The sequence below is a fragment of the Sapajus apella genome, unplaced genomic scaffold, assembly GCF_009761245.1.
Source record: "Sapajus apella isolate SASKATOON/1434 unplaced genomic scaffold, GSC_monkey_1.0 scaffold44, whole genome shotgun sequence".
Taxonomy (NCBI): Eukaryota; Metazoa; Chordata; class Mammalia; order Primates; family Cebidae; genus Sapajus; species Sapajus apella.
Genome location: NW_022436984.1, coordinates 16,504,521 through 16,527,728, shown reverse-complemented (window position 1 = coordinate 16,527,728; position 23,208 = coordinate 16,504,521). Strand labels below are relative to the sequence as shown.

General features: G+C 51.6%; 1 long non-coding RNA gene across 1 annotated transcript; it reads left to right on the top strand.

The window, feature by feature from the left end:
* The first annotated feature begins 2,246 nt into the window (after positions 1-2,246).
* LOC116524242 lies at positions 2,247-6,240 on the top strand. Its single transcript, XR_004257235.1, has 3 exons — positions 2,247-2,922; positions 3,210-3,323; positions 4,402-6,240. It is a non-coding gene; the product is annotated as an uncharacterized LOC116524242 (long non-coding RNA).
* Positions 6,241-23,208: the final 16,968 nt, after the last annotated feature.

The following is a 23,208-nucleotide window of genomic DNA, read 5'->3' as shown; positions in this document are numbered from 1 at the left end:
TTCCCTCAGACTCTGCTTGGCTCTTCCTTCTCTAAGCACCTGTTGAAATGCTGGCCTCTCTATGGGGCCTACCTGGGGCCCCCAGCTTCCTACTGTGACCTGTGTGAGTGCGTGCCCCTCACCCTCCTGCACTCCTCATCTCCCTCCCATGCACCCCCCAATCTGCTTCCTCTTTCTATAGAACCCGCTGCCTACATAACGATGATAGAATGTAAGGCCAGGCGCAGTGGCTCACATCTGTGATCCCAGCACTTTGGGAAGCTGAAGCAGGAGGATCCCTTGAGGCCAGCCTGGGATCAACAGCAAGACCCATCCCTACAAAAAAGAAAAAGAAAAGTAGGCAGGTGTGGTGGTACACACCTGTAGTCCCAGCTACTTGGGAGGTTCAGGTAGGGAGAATCACTTGAGGATGGGGGTTTGAGGCTGCAGTGAGCTGTGACTGTGTCACTGTGCTCCTGGGCCACAGAGGAAGACCCTGTCTCACAAAAAATAAATAAATTAACACATAAAAAAAGAAGAAGAAAGGAATGTATTTATTCTGCCTATTGCTACTCCCCAACAAAATATGGGGACCCATAAGGGCAGGAACAGTTTTTTCTTTTTTTTTTTGAGACGGAGTTTCGCCCTTGTTGCCCAGGCTGGAGTGTAATGGCGCGATCTCAGCTCACTGCAACCTCTGCCTCCTGGGTTCAAGCGATTCTTCTGCTTCAGCCTCCCGAGTAGCTGGGACTACAGGTGGATGCCACGACACCCAGCTAATTTTAGCATTTTTAGTAAAGATGGCCAGGCTGGTCTCAAACTCCTGACCTCAGGTGATCTGCCCGCCTTGGCCTCCCAAAGTGCTGGGATTACAGGTGTGGGCCACCACGCCCAGCGAGGGCAGGAATCTTTCCTTTTCTCACTGATGTCTCCCACATGCCCAGAACTTGCCAGGCCATTTTAGGTGCTCCATAGACATTTCCTTTGGTTGTCTCTGGCACTGGAGCTGAGAGCAGAGAGAAGCCTGAGGGAGGAAGGGGGTCCTCAAAGCCATGGCTGCTCCTCAGACTGGGGGCAGGGGCGGGGGCAGGTGAGGGAGAGGAGCCGGGCAGCCACTGGATCTCTGGACCCCTCTACCCCGCTTGCCCCCCTCCCTGGGGTGGCGTGCCCTCCCTGCACACGCATGTTGGCGCACACCTGCGCACCCTGCATCCGCAGCCCCACCTCCTACCTCATCCTTCTGCACGCGCAGCTGACGTGCCTGTGGTTTTGAGGCCCCAGAGGTACAGATCAGAGTCAGGGTGTCTGTCCTCTGCGGCTGCAGCAGGGGGGTGGGGTGGAGACAGGTACCCCCTGCAAGCAAGCACACAGAGGCCCCTTCCCCCAGACCCCCTTGCACACACATGTGGACAGACAGGTGGTCCCCCAGGCTGGCTGTCCTTAGACCTCAGGCCCAGAAGCTGTGCACCTATCTGTACTAGGCCTTGCTGCAGGGAGAGAGGGGAGGCAGAGGAAGTGGTGCGGGCACCCTTCCTAGCGTCTGAACTTCCACCTTTAGTGTTTGTGCCTGATGCATGGGTGCCCAGCTTTGTTTGTCAGTTCTGTCCTTTGAGGGAAGCGTTATTTCTTTTGCCTTCTCATGTCAAAACCACATCCCTGCAGGACAGGTTCCACATTCAGCCCTTAGTGGTGTCAACCTTGTCTGCTCAGGGTTCCCTCATGCACACACCATGTGGCCAGTCCTGGGGAGCCTGCTGGGCCCCTGCTCAGAAACCTGCTGCCGCCCAGGGCCTGCCAGGTCCAGCCCTGCACTTGAACCCAGTGCTCGAGGTCTTGCCCTGCTGCCTTCCCTACTCCAGCATCCTGCTTTGTGGGGAGATGAGTGAAGCCTTGAGCCAGATGTCCAGGTTCAATGCCAGCTCTGTATGATCGGCAAGTCACTTAGCCTCTCTGTGCCCAGGTTCCCTCCCTCGCAGAACTATTGTGAGGGTTAAGTAGGTTCATATGTGCAAAGTGCTTAGCACAGCCCCTAATGTGCGGGAAAGTTGTCCATAAATATTAGCTGCCATGATGATCATTTCCTGGCTCAGTCAGCGGGATCTGAGAAATGGCTTTGTCAGGGTTTTACAGCCCAGATCCGGCCTCCCAGACTGAGCCAGCTGCTTCCAGGTCACCTGGGAGCTTGCTGGAGACTCAGAGTCCCTAGCCTCTCCAGGGGTTGTGACACAGCAGCTGTGGGTGGGGCTGGGGACCCCACACCTGGGCCTGCAGGCATCTGTGAGACCGCAATCCCCTGCAAGGCCCTTCCACAGCCTCAGGCTGGTCCACCCACCAGACCCTTTCCACTCTGTTTCTCCAGATCCCCTCTGCCTTGCAAGGCTCCTCTGTGGTGGGAAGTAGGCCCATGAACCCTGCCGCCCACGGCTCCACAACCCCTACTTTCTGAAGCCTCAGTTTCCTCAAGTATGAAAGGGGACAAAAACGCCCACATCTCAGGATGAACGTTAAGTGAGGTCTTAGACGCAATGTGCCTGGCCCCTGGCAGCCAAGAAGCCTGGTTATCATGACTGCTCTTGCTGTGATTGCCCGACCCTGCACCTGCTCAGCACTTGCATGCTCCTTCGGGCTCCCAGCAGGGTCAAAGCACCTGCACTCACATCAGGTGTTAGGAAAGACCTGTTGACCAGGGTGGGCTCTGATTCACCTTCCACCTCCTTGCCTTGGGCTCTGGGAGCTGAGGGAGCACCATGGCTGGAGTCTGAGGGTGGCTGGCCCTCACTACAAACAGCTGAGTGAAGGAGGAAGGAAGAGAGGTTGAACTGAGTGGCTTGGGCCCCAGAGGAAGTTGAAAGCCAGGCCACGGAGTGACAGTTCTTGGGGGCCCCACTGCAGCTCTCTTCCTGCCCCTCTGGCTGCTGTCCGTGGAGAGCGCACAGGTCCTGGGTAAGTAGAGGCAGGATCCCAGCCTGGGCCAACTCCTGGGCTCTGCCACTGCAGACCTGGGCAGCCACCAGAGCTGTGCAGCTCAGGGTCAGCACTGCCCTCTCCAGGCTTCCCCATGAAAGCCGTTTACCCACACCTCCTCACCGCACCCCCAACTCCAGGCCCTACATTGCTCCGCCTCGCCCAGGTGCAGCCCTAGAAAATATTCATGAAGCACCTATTATGTGCCAGGTGGTTTCAGTTCCACAACCTCATTTAATCCTCCACAATTCCCTGACATTTTATAGGAAAGCAAACTGGCTCAGAGAGGCTGAATAGCCTGCTTCAGATGACACAGCTTGTGGGTGGCCGAGCTGGCCTTCCAACCCAGATTTCTGTCATGAGGTTCCTCCAGCCGACAGGTGAGTGCATTTGTGATGAAAGAGACTGCAATGAGGCCTCTTGTTTGTCAAGGAGGAAATGGACATCCAGCGCTGGGAATTGAGCGCCCCAGGCCACGCCACAGGCTCCTAGCAGAAACAGGATGGCTTACAGAACCTTCTTTTGGCACTGGGTGCCGATGGGAACGGCTCTTCTGGGAAGCCTTCCTCCTTCGCTGCCTCCAGGTCTCCACTCAGAGGCCACCTCCCCAGAGAGGAGCGTTTCTGGAAGCCCTACTTGAAGTAGGGCACTGTCACCCTCTACCCCTAGGAAGGCTTTAGCTTTCTTCGTGGCACTTACTGTCACTTGCAGTTTTATGTATCCAATTATTGATTCATTGTTTCCCCCACATGCTAGAATGTGAACTCCATGAGCTCGGGGAGGGTCTGTCTCGTTCTCTTACCTAGAATACTAGTACCTTGCACAAACTCTGCAATTTTTTGTGAAATGAATGAATGAACGAGAGTGTCAGGTGATCAAGAAGCAAGCATACATGGGGGAAAGTTTTTGGTGTGATGATTCTGGTGGAGGAGGAAACTGAGAAGTAATTTACAAAAGGGAAGGGGCAGGGCCAGTGTGGACAGCCATAGCGTCTGGCACGGAGACTGCCAAGTGAATGGTGCCCCCTGCAGTTGGACAGCTCTCAACTTGGACAACAGTCCAAGGTGCTCCTGGGGGTGGGAAAGGACCATGCCGTCAACAGAGACCGAGGGAGAAGTGAGCTGTGAGTGGGGCACGTCTGCAGGTGCCTGTAGCGGGAGGAACAGGCTGTTCCCTGTGTGAGGATGCCACGTGGTTGCGGTTAGCAGTTTGCCATCCGGTGTTGTCTCCACAGACAGTTGTCCAACCAGGGAGTGGGTGATTGCTCTGCTGCGAGCAATCTAGTACCTGGAGCGCCCAGCGAGCTGTGGGCAGGAAAATCACCCGACACACCCCACAAACACACATCAAACACTGTGGACAAAGATAATCGCAGCAGGCGGAGGGAGGGCTGTTTCCTGAGCCAGCCCCGGCTGGGAGGTGGAGGACACCATGTACTGAAGTCTGTCCCCTGCACAGGGGCCTCGGTGAGGAACTTGTCACAGCTCCGGTGGCCTGGCCCCCTTCCTCCTCCCCGGCCCCACAGGCTGGGCACAACAACAGTCACCTGGTGATCTCGGGCTGCCTTCAGTGAGTCACCCTGCCCACAGCGAGCCTGGCTGGACGATGTTATCAGCTCCCCGCTTACTTAATTCCTCGGTTGACATCACCACCGCCTCCGTCTTCTCCTTCTCGGCATTGTAGCCTGCAGCCTGGCATATCCTGGAAGGGAAGGCGGTGGAGGTCTCTTGCCAGAAACTAGCAGGGCAGGTAAATTGGGACCTTCAGTTCCTTGGCCTTTAGCCCCAAGGGGCGTGGCCTGGCTTCTTGCTTTGCACGCAGGGGCCTCGGTTTACCTCCCAGGAGGTGCTCTTTGCTGTGAAGTCCTGGGAAGCACATGACACCCCTGCTCTGTGCTCATCCCCTCTCTCCTTGTGCAGAGGGGGTTTCCTGTCAGACAGAGGCCTTGATGGATGCCAAGCTGCTTGCCCTGCTATGTGTCCAAGTGTATCCTGGGGTCGCACCCTCAAGTCCAGCCTAAGTTCTGTGTAGCGTGGGCCCAGCTGTCTGAGCTTCTCAGATGGGGCAGCCTTGCTGGCCTTGTGCTCACCTCTGTTACTGGTCCACCATGCCCTGGAACTCAGCCCCTCACCTCCTGGGAGCCCAGGCCAGCCCTTCCCCACCGCAGCCTAGCATTCCCTCTTGCGTCCCTTCACCTTGACCCCTCCCAGTGCCAACCTGCAGCCCCAGTGGCACATGGGTATGGTCAGTATAGCAATGACAGAAGTGACCGGAGATGCATGTGGTTCCATTTCAGCCTGGTCTCCGCCTCTGCATCCCAGTGGGATGGGGGAGGGAATTTGCTCCTCTCCCCAAACTGTCCTGCTCTACCCCCTCCCCACCATTGGAGCTGGGCAGCAGATGGGGGAGGCTGAGAGGGCCCAGGGAGGGGCTGAGCGCAGGTGTCCTGGGCTGGACCTCCATCTGTGGTGGGAAGCTACCCAAGCCTGGCATTCGAGGGAGGCAGTGAGGGGAAGCAGGTGGGGCTGGGCAGGGACAAGGGGCAATGCTCGGAGCTGCCAGACAGCTTCCCCTATGACCCTCAGGGGACACTTCCTCCAGTGGCACTGCCAGAGGCTGGGGAAATAGTTGTCTAAACACCAGTCACCTTTACTCTAGTTATTTGACCAAAACAAATTGTTCCTTAGAAGGAAAAAGAAAAAAACAAAACCCCAAAACCCCACCATTGATGTCGTGCTGATCACCCCGTGGGCTGATAAGTCCTGGTGCAGAAAGCACCCCTGGGCAGGGCGAGTACCCCCACCTCATTCTTCCCTTGGGAAGGGGATCAGAGGTCGGCCCCGCTACTCTGCACACAGATGCTGCTGCTGCCTCCACGTCCTGGAATGCTGCAGAATGCTGTTCTAACATTCTGGAGAGTGGGGGGCCAGAGAGAGGTCAGAACAACCCTGGGCGCATCCCCACACACGCCACTCTCACTGGACAGTTTCCTCGCCTGTTGTGTAGAGGAGCTATTGAGATATTAAGTGTGGAAGTGTACTGAGAGGCTGGGGCCCTGTAGAGAAGGGAAAGGGGAGAGGGAGAGTTGCAGAAAAGAGACCCCACCTCAATGATTTCAGGTCAGTTGATGACATCTGGCCTCAGGTCTGTTAGGCTCCCTTTAAGTCCTGAGTTGAGTTCTTATTCCTGCTTCTATCGAAGTGCACGCCTTGACAGTGATTGGCACCGTTGCTGAACTTGGCTTGTGGTCTGCTCAGACCCTCGGCTCTTTCTGGAATAAAACCTAACCAGATTTAATGGGTGTTCTTACGTTGTACTTCCCTCCTTGATTGCAGACTAAGCTCAAATTCTAGTCAACCCTGATTGCTTCCCTCAGTGGGAGAGTACAGCCTGACTTCAGCTCTAGTTTGCGCCCTTATCCCTCTTTTTTTTTGAGAGAGTCTTACTCTGTCACCCAGACCAGAGTATAGTGGTGCGATCTCGGCTCTGCCTCCTGGGTGCAAGTGATTCTTGTGCCTCAGTCTCCTGAGTAGCTGGGATTATAGGTATGTACCACCATGCCTAGCTAATTTTGTATTTTTAGTAGAGATGGGGTTTTACCACGTTGGCCAGGTTGGTCTTGAACTCCTACCCTCAGGTGATCCTCCTGCCTCAGCCTCCCAAAGAGCCACCATGCCTGGCTTGACCTGTTTTCCCTTTTTAACTCTGAGCCCAAAGCTCCCTTCTACTTCCATAGCCCCCACACACCTTACACTCATTTATCCCAAACCGAGCTTGTCTTTCTCTCACTGGCCCATTCCTCCACTTGAATGCCACATCTTAGCTCATAGTCACGCATCCCATCACCCACACCAGAGGCTGAGCCACCCCTGGCCCCTGCCTTCTGTCCAGCGTGTCTCATTGACCCTCTCCTCTGGTGGGTTCTAACGCTTTGGTGTCTTGAGGCTTCATCCCCTCTTCCCTGTTCCTCCCTACTCCTCAGTTTCTATAGTAATGTAGATCCTCTTCTCTTTCCTTAAGAATGGCCAGTGGAACAAATCAGGCCTCCAAGGCCATCCTCACACAGCTGCCGGGGGCTCTTTTCTGATGCCGTGGTGCCCTCCCCTCTTGGTGACTCCTGCCGGCCCCTCCAGCTTCATGCTCCGACCCTGCTGGACATAGACCATGTGCATCAGGAAACAGCTGGGCCTAACTGCCTTGTGACCTGTGCTCAGGCTGCTGGGCGCCTCTCCAGCTACAGACTCAGCCCCGACCCTGGCCACAGACAGGGCCCTCTTCTCTCTACCTAGACTGCAGCCTACCAACCCCACGTGGTGACTACACGCCAGGCAGACCAGAGTGTGGGTATCTCATTTTACCCACTTCCCACTGGGGACCTCGGACAAGTGACTGTCTCTTGCTAGGCCTTCCTTTCATCATCTGCCACATGGGAGGGTAACACAACCTGCCTCCCAGGATGGGTGGTTGGGCCTGGCACTCCGTGAGGGGTGGCACAGGGCACCTGCTGTTGTGATGAATTGCTAGGACCTGGGAGACCATGCAGAGGGACCAGGGCTCTCCAGCACAGTGTTCCTGTTCTTCCCCATTCTGGCCATCTGCTCTCCCCACCCAGACGAGGGCTTGGGCAAGGCCACTTCTTCCCCTCTGCAGCATTTCCTCTGAGGACCTTGTGCTGTCCTCACCAGCTGCAGGGTCCAATGTGAGACTCGTTCTCAGCACAGGACAGTGTGGGCTGCCACACTCCTCTCCCTGGCTGCAACTGCAGGGCTTTGCTCAATAAGGCCCCAAAAGTTGCCACGACCACATGGGGACTGAGCCGCTGAGGTGACACAGAGTACACCAGTGGCTTCTAGCTCCAAAGCCCAGATGCTATTCACTCCGCCCTGCTGCTGCCCCTTCTGCCTTTCTGCTGGTATCTGAATGACCTCAGTCTCCTCATCTGCAAAATGGGGATAATAATTGCTTCTCTTGCTTCCTCAACCAGAGGACTGGGAGAACAATGGGGCTGGGCCGGTAAGTTGTGATGAGGTGGAGACCTCGCTGTATGGCAGGCAGGCGAGCCTGGCTGGGGCGGGGGATGTGACAGGAGAAGCTAGCTGCAGGGAGACATCCCCACCCATCCAGCTGCCTCCCATCCCTGGCCAGAGCCGTGTGTCTGAGTCCACAGCGCCCCCTGCTGGCGAGCTGGCCCAGAAGCTCCCTGTGGGCAGCACCAGCCCATACGGCATTTCCCCCTGCAGCGACCACGGGGAAGGAGCAGCCCCTGCCCTCAGGGAGCCCCATGGGGAGGGGACGTTTACCCAGGCTTCAGGGATCCCCATGGGGAGGGACGTGTACCCAGGCTTCAGGGATACCCATGGGGAGAGACGTGTACCCAGGCTTCAGGGAGCCCCATGGGGAGGGACGTGTACCCAGGCCTCAGGGAGCCCAGATGGGGCGTGGGGATCCAGTGCTTTTGTCTGAGAAGGCAGTTCCCTAGGCCCAGGAGCGCACCATTCTGCTCTGAGAAACCTGCTGAAATCCTTCTGCGGAGGAAGGTCAACAGCCTGCCAGGGAGCTGGGGGTCCGCTCCAAAACCAGCATCCACCCCTCGATTAGGGCTGCCGCCACCCGACTCCCATCCCACGTAGGCTGTGGAGGGGTGGGGCGGGAACATTGGGCAAAGACAGACCCTGAGAAGTCAGGCCGGTGCGGGCTGGTCAGGTCCCTCGGGCTGGGCCCCCGCTGGCATCAATGGCGGAGCTTCTAGCCGTCCGGAGCCCAGGTGCCTTCCTCCTGCATTGGACCTTTTCTCAGTCAGTGGCTTCATCATCTCAGTTCTATCTTAGCCTGGTTCTGTGTTGGGTGCTGGGGATTCTGGGAGGAGCCAGCCCTTAACTGGCCCTCCAGGATCTCAGATCTGCCCTTATCCCCCTGCCCCACAATCCCCCTTCCCTCCTTCTTCCTCAGTGTCTTCCCTGCTCCCTGGGCTCTGGGATGTGCTCCGGAAGGAAGGCAGCTGGGGCAAACAGACAGCGCCCCCGGCCCGCGACTAAAATCCAGCCAGAGGTGGTCAACCTCCATCCTCTCCCAGATGCTCTTCCAGTCACCCCACATCCTGGGCTCTGCTTACTGTCTTTGAGACTTTCCCCTCAAAATCCCTCCTCCTCCAACTACCTACATAAGTCCCCAGTGGAATTCCATCTCCTCCAGGTGGCCTCCCTGGCTGGATCTCAGTCTCTGTAGCTCTTCCCAGCTTTAGACTTTTGCAAGATCTCCTGAGACACACTTTGTCCTAGGTATGTTTATCCTATCTGCCTAGATGCTGCACGCCTCAGGAAGGAAGGTCTATGTCACCTCCTTCCTTGCACCCCTGGGAAGACCCACAGGACGGTCTCTACATGTTCATTTAAGTCAGTGATTGTCAACTGGGCACAGTTTTGCCCCAGGGGACATTTGTCAATGTCTAGCGATAGTTTTGATAGTCACAACTTGGGGAGGCATCTAGTGGGTGGAGGTCACAGATGCTGTAACATCCTGCAGTGCACAGGCCAGCCCACCTCTAGCCCGATATGCCAGCAGTGCCAGGTTAGAAATCCTGATTGAAATACATTCAGAGATTGAGGTATAAATATAGTGGCCAAGAAGAGGCAATGGCTCAGGCAGGAGCAACATTCACCCCTCTAAAGGAGACAGCGCAGGAGCCTTCCCTCCAAGTGACCGACACAGTCCCAGGTCCCTCCCACGCCCCTTCCGGGCCTGGCAGTGTCTGTCTAAGTGGAGGCCCACCTAGGCTAGAGGAGGAGCCAGGGTCTAGAGAGTCCATGGGGAAGTGGGCTCTGTGTAGGGAGCTCTTTGGGAACAGGGAGTGGCTTGGCCTCAGTTTACTCATCTGTAAAATGGGGATAGGATGGCTGGCCCCTTCCAGTTTTAATGGTCCAGGGTCCAAAACTGAGTCTCAGATGGGCACAGGTCATTTTTCCCTCTGCTGATGGGTGGGACCCCTCCAGCAGAGCTGAGGGTAGAGTAGTGGCTTTTGGCCCCTTCACCAGATGTGTGGGGTTATTGTGGCTATAATTGCCCTTCCGGGAAACAGCTGTGAGAACAAGAATGCTTTGATAGGTTCCATCAAAGCTTCCTTCATGTCTCCTGGGGACTGACTGGGTGGGGGAGCGTAAAGAACTTCCAGCTGGGAGCAGCTGTCAGCCAGGCCCCCATGCAGAGGTGGAGGCTGCACAGGGTGGTCCCACTTTGGTTGGGGTTAAGAATGTCCCAGAGGCTCGTCACCCTGAGACGGGCCTCTCTGGGGGCTCTTCAGGGGCTGTCTCTGTGTCCTTCTGGGGTGGGCTCAGGTGACGCAGGGCTCTTGGCTGCAGAGCGGAGGTGGCACTCTCCCGGTATGAATACCTCTTGTACCATGAGGGGCCTGGCTCTGGTTCCCTGGGGCAGTGGTCCACACGGAGGGCAGGGGAAAGTGAGCCCGCAGAGACCCTCTCAGCTCTCAGAGATAACCTGGTCTCTGGTTACAAGGGGACATGGAGCAACTCCCTCTCCAGATCTCACAGACCCGCCTTGTGCAGACGAGCTCTGCCGGGGTCCACACCTGACCAGGAAAGGATTGGCCTTGGAGGAGAATGAATAAGCAGAAGCCTCTCTGCCAGTCAAGACCTTTTTAGCACTTTCCACAAGGAAATTGTTGCCCAGGCAGCCCCTCCTGCTAGTAGAGTGTGTGTGTGTGTGTGTGTGTGTGTGTGTGTGTGTGTGTGTGTGTGCGCGCGCGCGCACGGGCACACATGCCTGTGTACACTTGCTGAACTGCGACTGGGCTGGAACATCCCTGGGTCTTACCATGTGGCTTGCAGGTAAGGCTAAAGTTTGGAGTTGGCCCTGGGCCAGGTGCTGGAGTCTCCACAGAGACATTTAACTCCTTCGAGCCTCAGCTTCCTCATCTATAAATGGGCACAGTAACATTTCCTACCGTATAGATTGTTCGGAGGGTCAAATGAGGGAATGTGTGTTGAGCATTTAGCATAGTTGCTGGGGCATAGATTGTGCTCGATGAATGCTGGCAAGTGTGGTTTTTGCTGCTGCTGTCATTGTCATCCTCATCATCAGCATTCAAGTTAACATCTTGATTTCTAGAATCCAGCCTTTAGGTGATCTATTTCTTTAGTCTGATATAAAAAAGCACTGCCTGGCTTTCCCACTCCTGCTCCCCACACCCCCAGCAGCTTACAGAGGCAGTTGGGAGAAGTTTTAGTCCAGGAACATCTTGGACATTTGGGGTACAGGATAAGGACAACAGATGTGGGGTGGCTGGGGGTGCAGCTGAGATGGCTGTGTTCCTGTCGCCTTCCAGGAGCGTGAGAGTATGTGTGCTGAGTGTGCGAGGGTGAACACGTGCGGTCTGCACCCTGTCTGGGCGTGTGTCTGGGTGGGGCATGTGTGCATGCTCTGGATGGGGGGGGGGGTGTGTGTCCCATGTGTGAACCACGTGGGAATGCTTCTTGGTCCCATGTGTGTGAGGGCTTCTGTGCCCCACTGCTCCCCAAGTGAGTGCATCTGTGCGTCTGCTGCTGTGTGTGGGTACCTGGCCCTGGTGGGCTGGTTTGTGGGAGCTTCTGCTGCATGATGGGGCTCCAGGGCTGAGTGAATAGAGGCAGCACATGCCTGCTGCTTCAGTAGGGCTGAGTGCGGAGGCCTTCTGGGTCTGGAAACATCCTTCTTATGCTAGTGGAAGTTAAAGATTCCTCTTTCCCGAGGTAAAGACTGTGTTATTAAATCTAATTCCGAGCCATGATGGGGTTGAGAGTTCCACCCTGGAACTCTTATTTTATAGCTGGGGATCTGATACCTAGCCAGGGATGGGGAATGGCTTGAGATGTGGGCCATGGGGGCTATGAGCTGCTGTTGGGAACCTCCCTGGCCCCGCTTCCTACCCTGAATGGTGCCTCTCCAGGGCCAGACTCTGGGCAGAGGTAGAAGTCTCAACAGACGCTGGGCATGGTGGCTCTCGCCTATAATCCCAGCGCTTTAGGAGGCTGAGGCAGGCGGATCACGAGGTTAGGAGTTCGAGACCAGCCTGGCCAATATGGTGAAACCCCGTCTTTACTAAAAATTGAAAAATTAGCTGGGAGTGGTGGCGCATGCCTGTAGTCCCAGCTCCTTGGAAGGCTGAGGCAGAAGAATCGCTTGAACCTAGGAGGCAGAGGTTGCAGTGAACCAAGATCGTGCCGTTGCACTCCAGCCTGGGCGAAAAAGAACTGTTAGCAGAGAATCTGGACTTGGGCACAGTCTTTTGCTGGGCCTGACACGGATTTGTCTGGGAACGAGCCCCTAAAGGGTAGAGTTCCTGATAAACAGTGTTTTTAATACAGCATGCCGTAAATATTGCATGGAACATATTTATACTAAAAGTTATTCATTCTTTGTTGGGAAATTCAAATTTAACTGGGCATTCTTATTTTAATGCCAAATGGGCTAAGAGGCTGGTGGAGAAATAGGGACATCTAACTGTCCTGCTCTATCCTGGCCAGACAATTCAGGGCAGCCCCAGTTGGCTCATGCCCGTTGAATGATTCCTGGGGTTCAGCCTCCTGCCAGGAGCATGAGGGTTACCTAGTCTGAGGCCCAAGGCTTTCGCCTAGTAGATCCACATGGTCTAACTCAGTGGACCTGAATGGTGGGGTCAGGAAACCGGACTGGCTTAGGACAGCTTTCCTGCCGATACGGCTGCTGGTTTTCAAATGTTAGGAGATACTGTTGTAATGAATAAAATGCACATTTGCTCCAAGGCAAGCACTGCATAATGGCTGTTGCTATTAAAACTTTTTCTCATTGCTTCTCGGCCTTTTGGCTATGATCAAGTGTAAAACTTTTTCTCAATCAAGAGAACACCAAAAGCATAATTACTAGTGGAGAGGGACACATTTGGGGGTGTGGTTTTCTACTGAAGAGTGTGGGAATTCTGGGGCTTGACCTTTCATGTACCATAAAACCCATGGGCACGTGGTGAAGCTTGTGGATGAACCCCTTCTTGGAATAATGTTTTCAAATGTGTGAAATGAAATCCATAGGGCTGCAGAAGAAACCAATGTCACTAAAATACGCTTATCAAAGCTTTCAGAAAACAGCTCTGATATAGTAATATACGTGCTTCTTTACTGACACTTCAGCGGTGATCACTTTAAAGTGGTGATGAATATAAATGATATTTGAAAAGACCTGCAACAACTCTGATGTGATTTAAAAATGTCCGTAATTTTGACTGGAGACAAAGCTTCAGGTTCTGCAAATACGACTGAAGATTTTTCCTACATCCATATGGAAAGGAAACGCTGCCTTTCAGTGGGAGCCTAGTGAAAACAAAGATATACTTTTTTTCCCATCTGAATTCATGAATGTCAGCATCATAGGAAAGGTAGAAAAGAGAAAAAGGAAATAAAACAGCCCCCACATTCATGGAACCCCATCTATTCCCAGACCTCTGGATGAGAAGGGGCATTGGTGCAGTCCAGGCTCACAGCATGTGCTCTCGAGGAAAACCCTCACAAGGATTAGAAGAGAGTTCAGGCAGGAGTCGCTTCTGGTCACAAGAGGGGTGAGTTGGGCGTGGTGGCTGAAGCCTGTAATCCCAGCCCTTGGAAGGCCAAGGCGGGCGGATCACGAGGTCAGGAAATCGAGACCATCCTGGCCAACATGGTGAAACTCCATCTCTACTAAAAATACAAAAATTAGCCGGACTTGGTGACACCATGCCTGTAATTTCAGCTACTCGGGAGGCTGAGGCAGGAGAATCCCTTGAACCAGGAAGTCGGAGGTTGCAGTGAGCCAAGATAGTGCCCCTGCCCTCCAGCCTCGTGACAGAGCAAGACTCGGTCTAAAAAAATAAAAATAAAAAAAAAGGAAGTGGGGTGAAATCAGACAGGAACATGATGGGAACCTGCATGCATGGGCCAGTGTGTAGGGGGCTCCATGGCTGCCCACAGGGCCCAGGAAAGACACTAAGTATGCTCCTACCTGCATTGCCTAACCCGGTGCTACAGATCAGGGGTTACGCACTGCGTTCCAAGGCCCTTGCCACCCAGTGTGGACTGTGTGGGCAGACCCTGTCCTTCTTGAGCAACTGGCCTCGGGCTGACCCTTGGGGGTCTGGGCTGTTTTGGGGAGAAGGTCCTGGAGGGGAGGACTCAGGCCGAGCTGGTGACCAGGCGAGACCAGAGGCGCTGCGGGCAGCTTTGCAATGAGGAGGATGGAGGCAGGAAGGGTGGGGCTGCATTCAAGCCAGAGCTGGGTTTTGTCTTCAGGGGTAGGAGTGCCCAGGATGAGGTGCACGTGAGAGGAAACCATGAGGAAGTTTCTGGAAATCTATGCCTTTTGTCTCCCTCCTGACCTTCCTCTCTCTCCCTCTCCCCTCCTCCCACCTGGAACCAGGATCCAATGTTATCAAAATACAACTCAGAATAGATTTAATCTAGGAGAACTGTTCTGTGAGGAGAACCTGAGGAGGCAAGTTGTGTCTGAGGGTGTAAGACAAATGTGTATAAAGATTTTGAAAAATAAAAAGCCCACTCGGCACGTGAAGTGACTCGAATCCCTGGCTGCTGGTCACCTGCTTCCTGCCTGGACATCAGCTGGGGCAACATCCCAGGGGTGGTTTCCCTCCCCCGCCCCCGCTGTCCTAAAGTGGCAGCAGCCCATGGGGATCTTTCAGAAACGACCACATAGAAGCCCTACATTTGGGAAGGGCCTAGCACCCTGTGACCTATGATAATCCTCAGGCAGAGGCTAAGAATGAAGATTCCCAGGCCCCTTCCAACCTAATCTGGGGATTCTGCTGCAGCCAGGGCGGGAAGTCCCCTCGGGCAGCCGCGGGACCTGGCTGGCACTTGCTCGGTGAGCTCCTGGAGGTGGTCTGTGTTGGGGGCCTTTCTTTGTATAGTGCCTCAGAGAGGGGGGCTTTGGGACAGAACTTTTTTTTTTTTTGAGATGGAGTTTCGCTTCTGTCGCCCAGGCTGGAATGCACTGGCAAGATCTCAGCTCACCACAACCTCCGCCTCCCGAGTTCAAGCAATTCTCCTGCCTTAGCCTCTTGAGTAGCTGGGATTACAGGCATGTGCCACCATGCTCAGCTAATTTTGTATTTTTAGTAGAGACAGAGTTTCTCCATGTTGGTCAGGCTGGTTTCAAACTCCTGACTTCAGGAGATCTGCCCACCTCAGCTCCCAAAGTGCTGGGATTACAGGCATGAGTGACTGAGCCCAGCAAACTGGTTTTTTATTGTTGTTTTTTGAGAGACAGAGTCTTGATCTGTCAACAGGCTGGAGTGCAGTGGTGCGATCTTGGCTCACTGCAACCTCTACCTCCTGGGTTCAAGCAGTTTTCTGCCTCAGCCACCCGAGTAGCTGGGATTACAGGCGCTTGCCACCATGCCTGGCTAATTTTTTTTGTGTATTTTTAGTAGAGATGAGGTTTCACCATCTTGGTCAGGCTGGTCTTGAACTCCTGACCTTGTGATCCACCCGACTCAGCCACCCAAGGTTCTGGGATTACAGGAGTGAGCCACCGTGCCTGGCCAGTGGGGAAGAACTTTTAAGCTCTTGAAAACTGCCTCTTGAAGCTGATCATTCTGAAGTGCAGTGAGATGGGATAGGGTAGAGTGGGGTGGATGTTGCCAGTTTGTGAGGCATGGTACTCTCTGGTGCCAGGTGACAGAGGGTCAGTGATGCAGTGCAATGTGTTGGGGTTGACCGACATGGGTTGGCCCAGACACTCCTCAGGTGGTGTAGCAATGATGCTCCCTGACCTCCCATCACTCAAGGCCAAGTGACACAAGGGACACACTTCCACAAAAAGCAGGGCTTTCCATTCTCCTGAACAAAGTGTGTCTGATCCACTGTGGGCAGCCTACATTTATGGTCCTAGACACCCAAAGCACTTCTCTATAAGCTTTAAATGCCTACCAGGCCAGGATTTCCAGAACTTTCTGTGAGCAACATTAGCATACCATGGAATGTAAAAAGTCTCCTCTCACAAACATACAAAACTAATAACTTTTGTTTTTCTTTTTGAGACAGGGTCTTCCAGTCTCTCAGGCTGGAATGCAGTGGCCCAATCATGGCTCACTGCCCCCCTGACCTCGCACCTCATCTTTCTGAATAGTTAGGACTACAGGTGTATGCCACCTTTCCTGGCTAATTTTTATATATATTTTTTGTAGAGACAGGGTCTCACTATGTTGCCCAGGCTGGTCTCAAACTCCTGAGCTCAAAGCAATCCTCCTGTCTTAGCCTCCCAAAGTGCTGGATTACAGGTGTGAATTGCTGTGCTTGGCCAAAACTAGTAACATTTTTCATTACATTTTTATTTATTTATTTTTATTTTGTGCAGCGTCTCTCCCTGCTGCCAGGCTGGAGTGCAGTGGCGCCATCTCAGCTCACTGGAACCTCCACCTCCTGGGTTCAAGTGATTCTTCTGCCTTAGTCTCCTGAGTAGCTGGGACTACAGGCGTGCACCACCGTGCCCAGATAATTTGTGTGTGTGTATTTTTAGTAGAGATGGAGTTTCACCATGCTGGCCAGGATGATCTCAATCTGATCTCTTGGTCTTGTAATCCACCCACGTTGGCTTCCCAAAGTGCTGGGATTATAGGCATGAGCCACTGCACCCAGCCTGTTTAAAATTTATGTTGAAAAATGCATTAATATATGTATGAAAATTATAAATATGTGACGTGACTATACTTATGTGATAATCTGTCTTTACACAATGGGACACTTTTCAGATGTCAGGAATTCATATTATGACTTGCTCAATGCATGAATGATGTTGAGAATTTCAGAAGTGCTATACTGGTCCTCAAGTGAGATACTTGAGGACAAGAGTCAGGACTAGTGTCCCCTCACATCTTGGGGTGAACTGTTATATTGGTGGCCCCCAGTGAATCATACCTTTTGGCATTCATGCCCTCATATTGCTGTCTTCCCCTCATGGGCTTGAGCTGTAACTTGCTTTGGACAATGTAACACTAATAAGCATGATGCAAGTATAGATCTGATAAGCACTTGCTTCTCCTCTTGGGGCTTGTCCTATTGGAATGCTCTTGAGGAAGCTAGCCACCTAGCTGAAAAGAAGCTTGGGTAGATTCATGAATGATGAGATAGCACATGGAGAAAGGCCATGTGGAGGAACTGAGGCACCAGATATTTTAGTGCAGCCATTTTGGACTTTCTAGGCTAACCCAGTTGAATGAGTGGGACTAAGATGCTACCTGGAGCAGAAGAACCAACCAGCTGAGCTCTGTCCAAATTCCTGACCCAGAAAATTATGAGAAATAATAAATCATTGCTATTTTAAGCCACTGAGTTTTGGAGTGATTTGTTACACAGCAATAGATAACTGAGATACTTGTAATAGGTGTGTAATAAATGTGTATGGAATGAATGAATGGCAAATCACAATTATAGCCTTGGTGTTAATCTCTTACATTGGTCTTGGATACTCATTAAGCCTTGGTCACATCTGTTTTCTGGTATGATTCCTATGATGGTTAATCTTATGCGTCAACTTGACTGGGTCACCAAATGTCCAGATATTTGGTCAAACATTATCCTGGGTGTTTTATGAAGGTGTTTTTGAATGAGATTAACATTTAAATCTGTAGACTTAGCAAAGCAGGTTGCCCTCAATAATGCGGGTGGGCCTCATCTAATCAGTTGGAAGTTTAAATAGAACAAAAGGTTGACCTTCCCCTGAATAAAAGATAATTCTGCCTGACAAGCCTAAAATTGGAACATCAGCTCTTCCTGATTCTGTAGTAGCCTGCTGGCCTTCAGATGGAAACTGAGACATTGGCTCTATCGCTTTTGAACTTGCCACCTTCCGTAACTGCTTGAACCAATACCTTATAATCTCTCTCTCTCTCTGTCTCTCTCTCTCTCTCTCTCTCTCTCTCACACACACACACACACACTCACACAGACACAGATGTTCCTTGACTTATGATGGGGATACATCTCAGTAAACCCATTATAAATGGAAAATATCATAAATGAAAATGCAGTAAATACATGTAACCTGCTGAACATCACAGCTTGGCCCTAATTTAAATGTGGTCGGAACACTTACATTAGCCTACAGTTGGGCAAAAATCACCTGGCAACACAGTAAACTGTAGAATATCAGTTGTTTATCCTCATAATTGCATGGCTGACTGGGAGCTGCAGCTCACTGCTGCTGCCCATCATTGTGAGAGAGTATCATACCGCATATTGCTAGCCCAGAAAAGACCCAAACTGAAAATTTGAATTATGGTTTCTACTGAATGTATATTGCTTTTGCACCATCATAAAGTGAAAGAAATCATAATTTTGAACCACCATAAGTTGTGAACCGTTTATGTATTTATATATAGGAGACATCTATATCTCCTATAGGTTCTGTTTCTCTAGAGAACTCTGACTAATATAGACTTTGCCACTGAGAGTGGATGCTACTATAACAAATACCTAAGCATGTGGAAGTGGCTTTGGAATTAGGTAATGGGCAAAGGCTGAAGAGTTTTGAGGTACATGTTAGAAAAAGCCAAGATTGCCTTGAAGAGACTGTTGGTAGAAATATGGAGATTAAAGGCAATTCTGGTGAAGGCTCAGAAAGAAAAGGGCTGTAGAGAAAGTTTCTATCATCTAAGAGAATACATATATCATCATAAACAGAATGTTGGTAGAAATATGAATATTAAATATACTTCTGGTAAGGTCTTGAATGAGGAGCATAATGTTGGAAATTGGCAAAAGGCAATCTTTGTTATAAAAGTGGTAAAGAACTTGGCTGAATTGTGTTCAGCGAAGGTAAACCCTGGGAGTGATGACCTTGGATATTTAGCACAGGAGATTTCTAAGCAAAGTGGTGAAAGTGTAGCCTGGCTTCTCCTTACTGCTTATAGTAAAATGCAGGAGAAAAGAGATAAGTTGAAGGAATTGTTATGCAAAAACCAGAATTTAAAGATTTGGAAATGCTCAGTCTATCCATATTTCAAAAAAAAAGAGAGAAAACACATTTCTCTGCTTGGTGCAAACACCAAAGGCCTGTGTGGACAATCACTCCATAGTAAGATTCGCATGAATTTAGTCAGTCATCTCAGCTGAAGCCAAGAATAGAGATGGGATTATACTAGCAGAAACACTTCCAGCTGGGACTAAAGCAAACAGAGAAAATGGAACAGAATGAAAGGAGGCTGTTGGACTTCTGGGATTCTACAGGACAGGACAATAGAATTATCCAGCTTAGAACATATGTTATCCTTCAAGAAAAGGGAAGAATGACCCCTGAAGACAATATGGAGATTATCAGGGCTGCCACTCACATCCCAGGCCCAGGGGATGGCTGTTTTTCTTGTTTTCACAGGGTGGGACCCCTTCTTGGTTTCAGTGGGTCAGAATGCTATTGCCCAGTCCTCAGGGGCAAGGTGACTGGCAGAACTGCAGAATGGGGTCTACCACCCAGGACGGTGGGGATGATGCAGCTGCTCCCGTGGGCAGAGCATTCGGCACAAGAGGATTATTCTTTTTCTTTTTCTTTTTTTTTTTTTTTTTGAGACAGGGTCTCCTTCTGTCACCCAGGCTGTGTTGCAGTGGTGTGATCATGGCTAACTCCAGCCTTGACCTTCTGGGCTCAAGTGATCCTCCTACTTTAGCATCCCCTACCCCTGAGTAGCTGGGACTACAGGCATGCACCACCATGCCTGGCTAATTTTAGTATTTTTTGTAGAGACAGAGTTTCACCATGTTTCCCAGGCTGGTCTTGGACTCCTGAGCTCAAATAATCCTTCCACCTTGGCCTCCCAAAGTGCTGGCACTACAGCTTAATGGACTACAGATCTAATGGAATTTTCCTTGCTAGGTTTTGGATTTGTTTGGGACCCATTGCCTCTTTCTTCTTTCCAATTTCTCCCTTTTGGAATAGGGATGCCTATTCTATACCTGTCCCACCATCGTATTTTGGAAGCACATAAGCTTGTCTGGTTTCATAGGTTCACAGCTAGAGAGAATTTTGCCTCGGGATGAATCATACCTCAAGTCTCACTCATACCTGGTTTAGATACTCAGTGAGACTTTGGACTTGGAATTGGTGTTGGAATGGGTTAAAATGTTTGGGGTTGCTGGGATGGGCTGAATGGATTTTGCATGAGAGAAGAACATGAATTTTAGGCCGCCAGAGGGTGGAATGTTTTGGACTGAATTGTATCTCCTGGCCAGATTCACATGTTGAAGCTCTGACTCCCAATGTGACCCTATTTGGTGATAAGGCCTTTGAGGAAGTAATTAAGGTTCAGTGAGGCTGGGCATGGTGGCTCCCACTAGTAATCCCAGCACTTGGCCGGGTGTGGCGGCTCACGCCTGTAATCCAAGCACTTTGGAGGCCAAGGCGGGGGATCACCTGAGGTCGGGAGCTCAAGACCAGCCTGACCAACATGGTGAAACCCTGTCTTTAAAAAAAAAAGAAGAGTTAAGTAATCCCAGCACTTTGGGAGGCTGAGGTGGGTGGATCACTTGAGGTCAAGGGTTTGAGACCAGCCTGGCCAACATGGCAAAACCCTGTCTCTACTAAAAATACAAAAATTAGCCGGGTGGTGGGGCTTGCTCATGGTCCCAGCTACTCAAGAGGCTGAGGTGGGAGAATCTCTTGAGCCTGGGAGGTGAAGGTTGCAGTGAGCTGAGATGGCGCCACTGCACTCCAGCGTGGGTGACAGAGTGAGACTTCATCTCAAAAAAAAAAAAAAAAAAAAAAGGTTAAATGAGGCTCTGAGGGTAGGGCTCTAAAAGTTGGTGTCCTTATAGAAGAGGAGGACGCGCCACAGCCCTCCTCCTTGCAGGCATGCACCAGGAGAACAGACTGTGAGAGGGCACAGCAAGAAGGAGCGATTCCAGGAGAGCGGCTTTATCAGAAACCAACCCTGCTGGCTTTTTATTTATTTACTTATTTTTAGACAGAGTCTCACTCTGTCGCTGGGGCTGGAGTGCAGTGATGTGATCTCAGCTCACTGCACCCTCTGCCTCCTGGGTTCAAGTGATTCTCCTTCCTCAGCCTCCTGAGTAGCTGGAATTACAGGCGCCCCCCCCATGCCTGGCTAATTTTTTTTTGTGTGTGTATTTTTTTGGTAGAGATGGGGTTTTACCATGTTGCCCAGGCTGGTCTTGAACTCCTGACCTCAAGTGATCTGCCTGTCTCAGCCTCCCAGAGTGCTGGGATTACAGGCATGAACCACCATACGCAGCTCCCTGCTGGCATTTTGATCTTGGATTTCTAGCCTCCAGAACTGTGAGAAAGTAAATTCGTGTTGTTTAAGCCACCCAATCTGTGGTATTTTGTTATGGCAGCCCAAGCAGAAATATACAATTCCCCATAGCAATTTGCAGAGGAGTCATAAAGACTGAGATTTCAATTCTAGCTTTCATTCAGCTATGTGCTGGACACTGTGTCTACTGATTTCTACACCCACTGGATTTCAATGGTGAGCAAAATGGACATGGTTCTTGTCCTCAAGGAGCTTAAAATCATGTAAGGGAGACATATTTGTCAAATAAATACTCAAATAGACATAAAATAGTAACAGCGATGAGTGCTGTAGGGGATGTTGGCTAGTCAAGGAGGTCAGGGAAAAGTTTTTGAAGAAGTGACACCAGACCTGAGATACAAAGGGTGATTAGGAGTCAACCAGGTGAAGACGTGGAGGAAGGGTGTTCCATGCAGAAGGAACAGCATGTGCAAAGAGTGCTTCTACCAAGGAGGAGGCTGGTGGGTGTTCAGGGGACTGGAAGAAGGCCACCGTGACTGAAATGGAGAGAGGAGGAGCAGAGTGGGCAGGGCTCAAGAAGAGGCTGGATTGCACCAGCTGGCAGACCATGCCCAGCAAGTCTTTGTCATAAGAGCAGTGTGAGCCTGGCGCAATGGTTCACGCCTATAATCTCAGCACTTTGGGAGGCCAGGGCGGGTGGATCACCTGAGGTCGGGAGTTCGAGACCAGCCTGACCAACATGGAGAAACCATGTCTCTGCTAAAAATACAAAATTAGCCAGGCATGGTGGCGCATGCCTGTAATCCCAGCTACTCAGGAGGCTGAGGCAGGAGAATCGCTTGAACCCAGGAGGCAGAGGTTATGGTCAGCCAATATCGCTCCATTGCACTTCAGCCTGGGCAACAAGTGCGAAACTTTGTCTCAAAAAAAAAAAAAAAAGAGCAGTAGGAAGCCATTGAGCTGGCTTGCCCTGGGAGTTGGCATGGCCAGATTTGCATTTCCAAAAAGGTGCTTGAGGCTGCTATGGGGGTGAGCATGGGTGCAATGGAAGAAGACTGGTATAGGAACTGGAGAGGAAGCTCCTGCAGGAGTCATGAGATGCATGTGGGGGGCTTGGATGAGGGTGATGACAACAGAGATGGAGGAAAGGGCAAGATTTGAGAGTGATTTATTAACGCAAAAAATTGGACTTTGGCGTTCAATTTTCTATAGGAGGTGAGGATGAGGGAGGAGCAGAGAGGATCTGAGGTTTCTGGGTTGAGTACCCAGGTGAGTGGTGGTGCCATCCGGCTAGGGAGAGAAGATGGGGGAACCAAGTTAGGGCTGGGGGCAGCTACTTACCAACTGCATGAACTTGAGCAGGTCACTTTTAAGCCCCTGTATGCTTCAGTTTCCCCATCTGAGATAAGCGATGTGAGATGATATTTGTAGAGGATCTGGCTTGGAGCAGATGCTCCTGCATACCAAACTTTCTGAAGTAGCCTGGGCAGATGCTATTGCTCCATTTTTAAGGAAGAGGAAGCTGAGTCTGCAAGACTGGAGTCTTGCCCAAATCCACATACTTTGGAACCAGGCTTACAGGGAGGTGATGGGAAGAGCCTTCCCTCCCTGCCAGACTGCCTTCAACATCAGCTCACAAAGCCCAAGAGCAGAAATTATTCATCCATAAGTTCCTCAGCCATCACTGGAGGTCTGGTATGTGTGGGGAGGAGGGGACATAGTTAAGGTGGGAAAGGCAATTAGAGGAGGAAACAGAGCAGAGTTGGCATGAGAAGGGTGAAATTTAATTAAGCACCAAATTCATGTCGTAGCCAATTTCCCAAATGCGGGCTGCTCACAAAGTTTCTTTGCACTCACATAAAGGCTCAGATGCTGTGATTGGCATGCAGCCTTCCTCTGAGTGAAGATTCAGGCACCCAGGCTCCTTCCACCTGTGGCTCTGCTGTCTCTAGGCCATGAGGTCAGGCAGTAGGGGAAAGAGAGATGGATGA